The sequence below is a fragment of the Anolis carolinensis genome, chromosome 1, assembly GCF_035594765.1.
Source record: "Anolis carolinensis isolate JA03-04 chromosome 1, rAnoCar3.1.pri, whole genome shotgun sequence".
Lineage (NCBI taxonomy): Eukaryota > Metazoa > Chordata > Lepidosauria > Squamata > Dactyloidae > Anolis > Anolis carolinensis.
Window position 1 is genome coordinate 175,722,826 of NC_085841.1, and position 12,568 is coordinate 175,735,393.

Genomic DNA, 12,568 nt, shown 5'->3' on the forward strand with positions numbered 1-12,568 from the left:
TTAACTAAGTAGCTTTTTCTTGCCCAACCTCCTAAACTTGACTTAAATGTAATTGGATGTCCAATTGATGTCGAATATTTTAATCAAAAGGGATGTGTTTGTGAGCGGACTTGTAAAACCGTCTGTTTCATGATTACTCTCATTCCATCTCTTCAGATGGTTATCTTCCAACCTAATACATACCATAAATACATAACTCCCTTATATCCAACTTGATTTCAAGTTCACTGTGTTTTCATCACTTCACATGGTTTAATCACAATACTTTCATTCTTCAGGCCCATCTGCATGTCAGATTGGCAGCAGTCCATAACTACCTTTTTTGCGGAATGAAAAAAGCCAAGCAGAGATCATTAAAAATCCACGTCAATAAGTGAAAAGTCATGGATTTGGAAACTATATGTCCTTGAACACTGCCAAACTAAAATAGAGGGCATCTCTTCCACAGAAATACAGCCTTTGAAATAAACAACCCCCGGAATTATGTGTTGATGTCCAAATACTTTTCAATCTCAGATGTTGCTCTCTTTTCCTCCTGCAGCTCAGGCGAGTTGTTGCCATCATGGCAGGTCACTCTGTGTCCATTCCATGATGGATATTCCAGATGTGCACTTATTTTCTCTTTATAGCTCCTTTGCCTGCTCTGGAATATCATATCCAGATCCCAGCAGACACTTACAGGCGTCATCAGGCTGAATCCAGAATTGTCATCGAAAATGTAAAATTCAGAGGTCTCTATTACAGAACTTGTTCCATTGAGGAGTTTTTACTGTAGCATAACAGTGAAGATGAATGCAAGACTGTGCTGCCAGGGTGGCACCCACCTTTTTCTAAGAGTGGTTGTTCTTTTTTGTACAAAAGGCACTGACATAGCAAGTTTGCACTTTTCAAAAACCCAGTTACTGGAGTCTGTTTGAATACAATGAGGAGGAATTCTTGGCAAGCATTTTGTGGATCCCACTTTTTCTCTTTTCTTGGGAGTTCACATTCAGGCAGTGTATTTAGAAGCTGTGCCATAGCTGCTTGGATATAGAAATGAAGAAGGAATTTAAAACGGTAGAGCGCAAGCCATAAGTATTGAAGGGGATTAGCAAACTGTAAAAAAAAGTCAGTCCTAAGCACGCTAGGAGCAATCCCAACTGCTGTGATTTTTAATTAAATGTACGATATGTAAAAAAAACTTTAACATGATACAATTGCATTGTCACATTGACTATTCCCAGCTCTATAATCCTGCATGTTTTGTACATGTGTTATATCATACACATACCTTTATACAAATAAATACAGCTCTGCCTCTGAGGATGCCTGCCATACGAAACGTCAGGAGAGAATACTTCAAGAACATGGCCATACAAGCCCAGAAAACATACAACAATCCTCTTGCTTTTAGTTATTCTAATTTGATCCATTACATATAATTCTTGTGGTATGTTTTTCTAATTGTTCATCCGTAACTTTTCTTGGTGTTTTGGAGGTCTAAATTCACCATTACTTTTGCACATGTATTTAACAAATTGTTTCCATGTATTTTCAAATAGGTCTGCTTTTATTTCTCCTTTCGCTAAGCTTGCTTTATAAGTTAACTTTTCCAATAGTGCTGTAGCACTGAAAGAAGTGGTTTAAAGACAGTGTGGTCCCATTAAAATGGTTTTAAGTGTGCTGGTCTCCTTGAAAGTAGGGATGTAAATGTTGTTGGGCCACAATAACCCCTCCCCCTCAGAAAATGTATAATTCACCAAGGGCTCTGTAATAAATATATGATTTTCCCTATTGAGCTTTTTCTGGACTTCAGCAGGTTCAAGGCAACCAGGAACGGACCAGCAGCCTTCCCCCCCCCCCCCCCCAAAAAAAAGACTATAGTTCTAACCTTTCAATTAATTATATCTATTTTTTTCACTTTCTGTGTAACTTGTATCTTTCTGTGTACTGTATCTAATACACACACATACAGTTGAAGCTGATGGATTGTTGCCCATAGAAACAGAACCTTAGAGGACGTGCATTTATTAAACCTCTTTATTGACAGCCAGGCCCTGATTGCCCAAGACCTTTTGTTCAAGGAGCCTCACATCTTTGTTTTAGGAAACTCCTATCTTTGTTCAATATGGAACGGGGCAGTTGAGCGAATCAAAAGCTCATTAATATTTCACTGACACTGTCTTACTGGATCATGCCTCCTCCCAGGGGGTGTTGCATCAGCTGATTGGTCCCACACATGGCCAATCCCCAGTTGTCATTACTCCGCCAAATAAAATCCCTTCCTGGAAGTGGCAACATCAGCAAAGTTTCCAGCCAATCAGGGTGCAAATCCTGACTGGCTCATTTTTTTCAACCAATCAGGAAAGGAAGAGAGAGGTTTGAATAGCTGTCAAACTTTATAAGACATCTTGTTTTCTCTGTATGTTTATACTTGTACATTTTGAAACACCCTGCTTGCACATTTTGAAGCATCCTGCCTTTTAGATCCCAGCCAGGGCACCAGGGCCTGCAGTGTTTCAGGACTTGCACTTTGACGAAGATAATGCTAAGGATTATACTGACATTTCACCTTCCACGGAGGGGCCTTTGCAGCTGCAGGTGCCCGAAGATATTGGCTCTGGAGACTTACTAATTGGGGAGGATTCTTCTGTTCCTCCCTCGCAGATAGAGCCAGATGTTGCTGAGACGCCTGGGAACGGGGTTTTTAATCGTAGAGATTTTGTAACTAGAGAGAGAAGTGCAAAACAAGGGGTCCGCCGGAGCCAGAGACTGGCAAATATATGGGATAATGGTTAGTGTTCCCATGAGAAAGTTTTGGGAGTTTGTACTCCCTAAATTGTGAACAGTCCGGAATCTGTTAAAAGTGTTTCGCTCAGTAGATTTTCTTGCAGTGTCAACGTAGCTCTTCCTTGAGAGAAGGTTTCTCCGTCTCCAGTTCTTGTTTGTTTCCAAGCCAAGTTTTCCAGGGGTGGCTGCTCTGCACGTGCGCAGAAAGGAAATTTGCGTTTTGGGGTTTTTTTCTGTTATTTCCACACTGTATTGTGAGGTTTTTTGTTGTAAAAACACAGCCAGGATGACTATGTCTTTTGTTGTCAAATTTGGTAAGATTTGCTCCAGTAGTTTTGTTGTTTAAGTTAAGGGGAAAACGAACATTACATTTTTATATAGAGAGATTAAAATACATTGTAAAACCTTAAAAGCATATATATAATTAAATCCATTCAACTGGAACCTCATACATAAATCTTAACTCAGACCATGTCGACTGATGATTATTAATTAAATGCTTGTGCTAGAAATGGGAGAAGGTGATCCTGTATATTGGGGGTGAGTAAATTCTCTGTCTTCTTTAAAGACAGAATGCCACAGAATGCCACACAAACATGATTGCTCCCCCTACCCCTGGTGTGAGATAAGGTTGTACGACTGGAATTCTGTAAATTAACTCCAACAGTTGTTTACTGGTAAGTCAAAAGGTAGGTGAATTGAATTGATTCAATTGCTATCCTCTGGTTTGGATGAATAGCAATGAGACAGAAAGTAAGAACTTAGTCCATCCGAGGAGAGAATGGATGGGAGCAACAACCCTCTCTACTCTCTTGGTTTTCCTTTAATGGGAAGTGCCAAAGAACTGCTGCCATTTTCCAATAAGGCATTCAAAAAGGCCAGAAGTGACACTATGGCAGAAGGAGCAGATGGGGTCAGTGCTCGATCAAGATTCGCCCAGAATGCACTAAGCTCTCACATTTTATCACTCAACTCAGAGAAGAGGAAGGTTCCATTTTTATATGAATTAAGTTTCAGTATTCCCATTACACCATGGATAAGTCCACCTGGGTTTTTTGGGTACATTTTATTTTTACTAAAATTACTATATATACTCATGTATGAATATACACTGTAAGGCACATGAGGCTAGACAGTTAGAAATCCCCTGAGCATTATTAGAACTGGAGTGGCAGACTATTGCTTTCACTGGTTTTATTTGAGTATTGTTTGAAGTCAATATGGATTTTCAATACATAATGTAGTCTGAGTCATTTACACCTTAACTAGCAGGATTTGAATAAAACATTTACAGTTTATCTACTGGACAGGGTATTTTCCAAGTTCCCCAACCAATAGATCATTCAAGAATTCAAACATTTAATGCTAGGACAGACAAATCAGTGTGGCTGTTTGACAGCTAGCCTGCCAATTGAGAATCTCCATCAAATGTGAAACAGTTAATTTGGAAGTGAAAAGATAATTGTCAAGCTGACAAATACAGGTGATATTTACATAAATTTACAGATACAGATATGACTATAACTTGTGTTTTACTGTTTACAGAAATATTTTGGTTCATTTGCCTCACTTTTCTTTTCTTTTTTTAAATTGTACCAATAAATTCCAGCAACCAAAGTCCCACTGGCTTGTCCAGCTGGCAGAAAAAGCTGTACCACCTCCAAGAATTTCAGTAACATTATGGAATATGCCAACAAGTCCTGGAAAAAAGATTTCATATATCTCACTCTAAATCTTCCAACTGGCAAGAAAAAAACCTAAATGCTTCTGAATATATATATATATATATATATATATATATATATATATATATATATAGTTTAATTCTATATAAATCAGATTTAATTTGGAGCAAATCAAAGAAATGGGGGAAAGCAACCACTGTGTCTAAGAAATTATACTTTTCAGCTCATGTTTACAAAAAACTCTGTCATTAACAAACTCTTGTCCAGCCTCAAAATCTATTCTAGTTAGAAACACATGGAAATCAGATTATCATTCGCCTTTGTGTTTATTTTTATTATGCAGAAGTCATACTAATACTTTAAAAAGTAAGAAAAATATTAGAAGAGTAAAATCAAATAAAAAAACAAACCAGCAAAACCAAAAATCAGGAAGAAACCATTCATGCATAAGCCTCTATACTAGGCCTGTACAACATGTGGCCATGGAGCCAGATGTGGCCCTCATGATGATTTTGTGTAGCCCACCGAGGTTCTGAATCTAAGCCAGTGATTCCCAAAGAGGGTGCTACCATCCCCTGGTGGGTTCTGCAGCGATCCAGGGGGGCGGTGATGGCCACAGGTGCGTTTGGGGGCAATGAATAACTGTAAGGGAGTGGTGAAGCATAAAAGAAAGAAGAGAAGATTTAGAAAAATTGATTTATGTATTCCACTCATAACGCTTAATTTTTCTTTAAACAACATATTGGACGTTGGCTCGGTTCCCGCATCCTCCCTCACTTGCATTGAGGTATGTACAATCGCGCACTGCTACTGTTCACATGGTGCCACTGAATTGCCGTTCCAAAACATGTGAGCACTACGAGCATTGCTGCGGGCAACTGCCACTCATGCGTTTGGTCGATCGCACGGCCAAAGCCTGGAACGTCTGCGGCAGTTCTGGCTACTTGGCAGTACTACCAGCAGATTTTGGAGCAAGCTATGGATCAGGAAATTTCCCGTAATTATTACGGGAAAATTACGGCATAATCTATATATCTAAATGAGTGATGGCATCATGGCAACCAACAAAACAACAAAACTACAGGCCCCCCAACCTCGAAATTTGACAACATCCTCGCCTCTAGGTTAATACAACAAAAAGAAAAGAAAAATAAAGTCCTAATTAGAAGGAAAGGAATAATTGCTTTTATCCAATTGCTGCCAGTTAGAGGACTAATCTCTGCCCACTTGGTCTCCTAGCAAACAACTCAGCCCAGGGGATAGGCAGACTTAGGCCTTAGGCCTGTTCCACAGATTATCTAATTTGCACTGGATTATATGGCAGTGTAGACTCAAGGCTCTTCCACACAGCTATATAACCCATTTATAATCTTATATTATCTGCTTTGCACTGGATTATCTTGACTCCACACTACCATATAATCCACTTCAATGTGCATTTTATACAGCTGTGAAGAAGGGGCCTTATATAATCCAGTTCTAAGCAGATAATATAAGATTATCAATATATAGTAGAGTCTCACTTATCCAACATAAACAGGCCGGCAGGATAAGTGAATATGTTGGATAATAAGAAGGGATTCAGGAAAAGCCGATTAAATATCAAATTAGGTAATCGTTATACAAATTAAGCACCAAAACATCATATTATACAACAAATTTGACAGAAAAAGTAGTTCCATGCGCAGTAATGCTATTTTTTTATTTATTTATTTTTCAAACTTATATGCCGCCACTCCCCTAGGGCTCGGAGCGGCTTACAAGAACCGGCTAAAATCAACAATTTAAAGAACATCTTAAAAACATCTTTAAAAACATCTTTAAAACATCCTAAAAGCACCTTTTAAAACATCAACAACATAACTCAAAAGCCTGTCGAAACAGGTGTGCCTTACATGCCCTGCGGAAGGCCAACAAGTCCCGCAAGGCACGAACTTCAGGTGGCAAGGTGTTCCAAAGAGATGGCGCCACTACTGAAAAGGCTCTGCGTCCAGTTGCAGTTAGATGCAAAGTCTTAAAACTGGGGACTTCCAGTAGGTCTTGGTCCTCAGAACGGAGGGATCTCTGGGGTTTGTAGGGAGTGAGGTGGTCCCTCAGGTACATCAGCCCTAGACCATGTAAGGCCTTGAAGGTAAGCACCATCACTTTGAAAGTGATCCGGTGCTCAATTGGTAACCAGTGCAGCTGCCATAAGATTGGTGTTATGTGGCATCTTATCGGGACTCCCGCAAAGAGCCGGGCAGCTGCATTTTGCACCAATTTGAGCTTCCGGATCACCGACACAGGAAGGCCAATGTAAAGGACGTTACAGTAATCCAGTCTCGAGATGACTGTAGCCTGGATCACCATAGCCAGGTTGTCCCTAGACAGATAGGGGGCTAGCCATCTAGCCTGCCGAAGATGAAAAAAGGCAGTTTTGGTAACGGCGGAGACCTGGGCCTCCATCGTCAATGAAGGATCCAAGAGGACTCCCAGACTCTTTACCAGTAGAGACGGGTGTAGCACTTCGCCATCCAGGGTTGGCAACTGGATATCCCCACTGCCCAGTCGGCTCAGCCATAGGATCTCCATCTTTGCTGGATTCACCTTCAACCTACTGGAACGCAACCATCCAATAATGGCCTCGAGGCACTGATGAAAACTGTCAGGTACAGACTCCGGTCGGCCCTCCATCTTTAACACAAGCTGAGTGTCGTCAGCATATTGATAATTACAGTAGAGTCTCGCTTATCCAACGTTCTGGATTATCCAATGCATTTTTGTAGTTAATGCTTTCAAGATATCATGATATTTTGGTGCTAAATTCATAAATACAGTAATTACTACATAGCATTACTGCGTAATGAACTACTTTTTCTGCCAAATTTGTTGTCTAACATGATGTTTATGTGCTTCATTTGTAAAATCATAACCTAATTTGATGTTTAATAGGCTTTTCCTTAATCCCTCCTTATTATCCCAACATATTTGCTTATCCAACATTCTGCCAGCCTGTTTAGCTTGGATAAGTGAGACTCTACTGTACTGTATTTACAAATTTACCACTAAAATATCACAATGAATTTAAAACACTGACTACAAAAACATTGATTACAAAAAGGCTGACTGCGTTGGATAATCCAGAACATTGTATAAGCGAATGTTGGATAAGTGAGATTCTACTTTAATATAAAATAATTACTGGGATAGAATAATGCAGAACAATATAATCTCTAAAACCAGGACAGTAAATAAAGAAACAGAACAATACAATCTCTAAAATCAAAACACTAAATAAAGAACAACATTCTGAAAATGGGAATTCCACACAGGAAACAATCAGGGCCAGCTAACACCTCCCAACAAAGTATTCCCATCCTCAAAGTCTGGCAAATCCTCTGTTTTCTCAGGGCCACAGACAGTAGAAGCACATAAAATATTGCAAAGAACACCACTCTGAAAATAAGGGAATTCCAGACAGGAAACAATCAGGGCCACCTAACACCTCCCAACAAAAAATACACTCAGGGTGGAAACAGCCAGGCTTTAAAGCTGCAAGGCCATTACATCCTAATCATTATCCCTAATTGAAGCACTTGCCTCCAACAGACAATATTGTATATTCACAACCTTTAGGAAATAATATCGCCTGATGGTGCAGCGTGTTAAAGCGCTGAGCTGCTGAGCTTCTGGACCGAAAGGTTTGAATTAGGGGACCAGAGTGAGCCCTCACTGTTAGCCCCAGCTTCTGCCAACCCAGAAGTTCGAAAACATGCAAATGTGAGTGCATCAATAGGTACTGCTCCAGTGGGAAGGTAACACCGCTCCATGCAGTCATCCCACATGACCTTGGAGGAGTCTACGGACAACGCCGGCTCTTTGGCTTAGAAATGGAGATGAGCACCAAACCCCAGAGTCAGACATGACTGGACTTAATGCCAAGGGAAAACGTTTACCCTTTACCTTAACTACCACCAATTCCTCAATACTTTATTTCCCATACCACCATACTTTGTCACAGCAACGCGTGGCTGGGCACAGCTAGTATAACTCTAAGATAGAATGTTGTAATATTGTGACAAGTTAAAGTTAACTAACAAATAGTGCGACTATAATTGGTGAGTATTAGTTATTTATTTTGTAATAATTATATGCGCTTTACAATTAATAATATCATGTTTATTTATTTCATTAGTATTTATTTTAGTTTGTTTTTTTTACAAAAATATTTCAAAATATTACAAAAATCTTAATTAAAAATACCTCCATAAAATTTTTCTTTTTTTTACAGATAATAATGGCTCAATTAAAAAAAATGTAGACAATATAATATCAAATATTTGAAATATGGCTTTATTGAGTTGCCTGTAAACAATACATTACCAATGTGCCTGATTTGCCAGAAAGTTTTATCAAACGAAGCTATGAAGCCTTCCAGACTACATGAACATTTGACTAAAATTCAAGGTGATAAAAAAAAGATAAGGCTTTATCTTATCTTCGAACACTAAAAGAAAAATTTATCAAACAACCGACATTGGCAAAACTCTTTTCAACCGTAACCACACAAGATGGCGATGGCCTGCTTGCTTCTTACAAGATTTCATTAATGATTGCCAAATCGGGACAACCTCATACTATTGGTGAAGAACTAATTATACCAGCTATAAGTGAAGTAATACGTACTGTGCTACACAAGCCAGCCTCTGATATTATCAAGAAAATTTCGTTGAGCAATAATGCAGTGCAAAGAAGAATTGATGAAATGGCTCAAGATGTTGAAGATTCATTGTGTGGCTATTTAAAAACATCTCGGTTTTCTATTCTACTTGATGAGTCAACTTTGTTCGGAAATGAAGCTTTACTTTTAGCATACGTGCAGTTCACAAAGGAAGAACAAATTTGCCAAGAATTATAATTTGCTAATATTTGCAAACTGATACTAAAGGAGAATCAATATTTCATGAATTGGATGAATTGGGTTTTTTTGAAGAAAAAGAAATACCTCTGAGTAATATCTTATCAGTAGCTACAGATGGTGCTCCAGCGATGGTAGGGCGCTACAGGAGTTTTCTTGCATATTTAAAAAAGGAGGTGCCAAATGCATTCACAGTACACTATCATCCATGGTCAACATCTAGTTGCCAAAAATTTAAGTGCATGCCTACATAATTCATTACAATATGTAATTAAAGCTATCAACACAATCAGAAGCAAATCATTGAATGACATATTATTTAAACAGCTTTGTATTGTAAACAATGAAGAATTTAATCATTTTCTGCTTCATACAGAAGTTAGTTGGTTGTCAAAGGGTGCCTGTTTAGATAGGTTTTATAAGCTGTTTAACTCGGTGCTGGAGTTCTTGAACGGTAAAAATGATGCTTTACGATCCAATTTAATTCAATCCAAAAGTGACATCGCTTATTTGACCGACTTGTTTCAAAAATTTAATGAAAGCAATCTTCAACTTCAAGGTGATGAACTGAATTTAATAAAAACAAAATCTGTTATTTGTGCACTTGTGACAAAACTTCTGTACAAATGAAATTTTGGATGAGGGCAATTCAGCCAGTTCCCAAATTTATCAGGAGCAGGGGGAAAAAAGATGACAACATACTTTCTTATTGTGAGCACTTGGATGCTCTCCATTCAGATTTTAATCAACGATTTGATGATATTTTGAAAATGAACATACTTGATTGGATTTTGGTTAGGTGTTAAGGGTGAGGGGTTAGCGGTTAGGGGTTAGGGTTAGGTTTAGGGTTGAGTTACTTCTTGGTTTAGGGTTAGTTTTAGGGTTAGGGTTAGGGTTCCAGTTCGCGTTAGGGTTAGGGTTAGGCTAGGCTTTGGTTAAGGTTTGGGTTGAGTTAGAGTTAGGTTAGGGTTAGGGGTTGGCTAGGGTTAGGGTTAGGTCCAGGGTTAGGTTTAGGCTAGGTTTAGTGTTAGATTTAGGGTTTGTGTTAGGGTTCAGCTAGCGTTAGGGTTGGGTTTTGATTAGGGTTAGGGTTAGGGTTAATTTTTAGGGTAGGGTTAGGGTTAGATTTAGGCTAGGGTTAGGGTTAAGGTTAGGTTGGCTAAGCACAGGTTGGATAAGTGAGACTCTACTGTGTATCAATAGGTACCTGACCTTGGAGGTGTCTATGGACAATGCTCACTCTTTGGCTTAGAAATTGAGATGAGCAGCAACCCCCAGAGTTGGACATGAATAGACTTAATGTCAGGGGAAAACCTTTAAGGGGAACAATTTTCATTCAGATGCACCATGCTGATATTGTCCCTGCAAATACACCTTGTAGTAGCGATTTTATATTGCAGTAGTATACGATAGTGCAGTGATTTTTTTTGCTTTGTTTGAAATGTTAGTGATAGTTTGTTGACATTTTACTGTCAACATTTTGTATGTTTTAAATGTAGTGCATTTAAAAATACCTTGAGTCCCATTATTGAGATAAAGGAATGATGTGTGTGTGTGTGTGTGTGTGTGTGGTGTGTGAGAGAGAGAGAAAGAAAGGGGGGGGAGATAGTTAGCAACAATAATATCATCTTGTCTTCTGAACACTCCTAAGCTGTGCTAACTGTATGTGCACACTCATTAGCGCCTGACACTGGACACAAAAAAATGTTTCTAATCCTATTATTATTATTATTATTATTATTATTATTATTATTATTATTATATCATAGAATCATAGAGTTGGAAGAGAGACCTCGTGGACCATCCAGTCCAACCCCCTGCCAAGAAGCAGGAAAATTGCATTCAAAGCGCCCCCGTGAGATGGCCATCCAAATTCTGTTTAAAAGTCCCCAAAGAAAGAGCCTCCACCACAGTCTGAGGCAGAGTTCCACTGCTGAACAGCTCTCACAATGAGGAAGTTCTTCCTGTGTTCAGATGGAATCTCCTTTCCTGTAGTAATTGTTCTGCACCCTAGTCTCCAGGGCAACAGAAAACAAGCTTGCTCCTTCCTCTATATGACTTCCTCTATATGACATATTTATACATGGCCATCATGTCTCCTCTCAGCCTACTCTTCTGTAGGCTACACATGCCCAGCTCTTTAAGCTGCTCCTGATAGGGCTTGTTCACTAGACACTTGATCATTATAGTTGCCCTCCTCTGGACACATTCCAGCTTGTCAATATCTCCCTTCAATTGCAGTGCCCAGAACTGGACACAGTGTAATTTCAGGTATGGTCTGACCAAGGCACTTGTCCCTATTAAACTTCATTTTATTAGTTTCAGCCCATCTCTCTAATCTGTTAAGATTGTTTTGGATTCTGCGCCTGTCTTCTGGAGTATTAGCTATCCCTCCCAATTTGGTGTCATCTGCAAGCTTGATGATCATGCCTTCATCTAAGTCATTAATAAAGATGTTGAACAGAACTGGACCCAGGATGGAACCCTGCTCATGGTACTCCACTTATCACTTCAATCCAGGATGGAGTGGAAGCATTGGTGAGCACCCTTTGGTTCACTTAGCCAATTACAGATCCACCTAACCCTAGTTTTGCCTAGCCCACATTTGACTAGTTTGTTTGCCAGAAGGTAATGAGGGACCTTGTCGAAGACCTTACTGAAATCCAGATACACTACATCCACAGTGTTCCCTGCATCTACCAAGCTTGAAACTTTATTTTAAAAAGAGATTAATTATGTTTATTTATATCCCACTTTTCCTCTCCACAAGGAGGGGGAAAGCGGCTTTCATGACATCTGAATCCTAATCCAACTGTCATTCATCTTGGTGCCTTCCAGATGTTTTGGAACTTTTTCACATGGGCCTGAAATTCCACTATAACCAAACAAATCAAGAAAGAAAGGATAAGGCGAAAGATTTATACGATCTGAAGAGACTTCCGGTGGGCGAAGATGGCGACAGGACGGGTCTGCTTAGGGCTCTCGGCAAGACCAGATCGTAGCAGTGTTCGGTAGAGCTATAAGCTCCCTCTCACCCTGCCGATAGAGGCGGGAGGAGACGTGAAGCCAGCTGAGCACCCTCGAAGACCCCAAAATTCGCCATCCATAAGGGTGGCGGGTAAGTGGGTCCGAGTGGAAGCGGCGAGCGGAACGCGCTGCGGGAAGCAGGGGAACCTGCATCTACTGTCTGCCCCGCTCATTTTAACATTACAAGAAG